This window comes from Sinocyclocheilus anshuiensis, unplaced genomic scaffold, assembly GCF_001515605.1.
Source record: "Sinocyclocheilus anshuiensis isolate Anshui unplaced genomic scaffold, SAMN03320099.WGS_v1.1 scaffold447, whole genome shotgun sequence".
Classification (NCBI taxonomy): domain Eukaryota; kingdom Metazoa; phylum Chordata; class Actinopteri; order Cypriniformes; family Cyprinidae; genus Sinocyclocheilus; species Sinocyclocheilus anshuiensis.
Window position 1 is genome coordinate 855,669 of NW_015552615.1, and position 666 is coordinate 856,334.

At 41.0% G+C, this 666-nt stretch overlaps 1 protein-coding gene and 1 long non-coding RNA gene across 2 annotated transcripts in view; one reads left to right on the forward strand and one right to left on the reverse strand.

Annotated features, from left to right (window-relative positions):
• Window positions 1–382, reverse strand: part of LOC107666159 (uncharacterized) — a 25,923-nt gene extending 25,541 nt beyond the window's left edge. Inside the window, exon 1 of the long non-coding RNA XR_001631639.1 lies at window positions 255–382. This is a non-coding gene — a long non-coding RNA (uncharacterized LOC107666159). The remainder of the gene's footprint in view (window positions 1–254) is intronic.
• The window catches only part of cdh22 (cadherin 22), a 210,643-nt gene that overhangs the window by 69,922 nt on the left and 140,055 nt on the right, over window positions 1–666 (forward strand). The window lies entirely within an intron of this gene.

Consider the following 666-nt stretch of genomic DNA (forward strand, 5'->3'; position numbering starts at 1 on the left):
TATATATATATATATATATATAAAAACGTAGGAGCTGAACTATCATTATATAGAAAAGAGCTGCAAAAAGATTCACCATCTTTTGTGCTCCACAGCATAAGAAAGTTACACAGTTTATTAACAACATGAGGAGAAGTAAATGATGATGGAATGCTCTTCCTTTAAAAGGGATGTTGTCTGCATGCAAGCTGAAAGGATTTTAGCACACACTTTAAAGCATGTGGCCATTAGAAATAAGACATAAAAAGACTTACAAGTTGGCAAGTTTTTAAGGACTGAGGAAGTCTTGTTTGCTTTGGTGTGTAGCTTCAGCGGCGGCTCTAATGAGAACACACTGCTCTCATTGCAGCATGATGAATGTGCTGTGGATGTGAACGCATGCAAAGCCTCTCTCTCTCTCGGCTCCCCAGCGGGACTCTGCTGCAGGTTTGGACACATCATTACAAACAATGATTTGTTTTATTTTGCAGTGCGTGATCTAGTGCTGCCTTGCATCTGGCGTTGGCTTGTACCCACATGGGCACGTTCTGTGCTGAAACTAGTATCAAAGTGGAAGAGATGATCAGTTCACTGAGGCGCAACAGCGATCTGTCAGTTCAGATGATCTGTCAGCGCCAAAACGGCATTTATTGTTTGAATACTGCAATACAATGGACAGAATTTGAA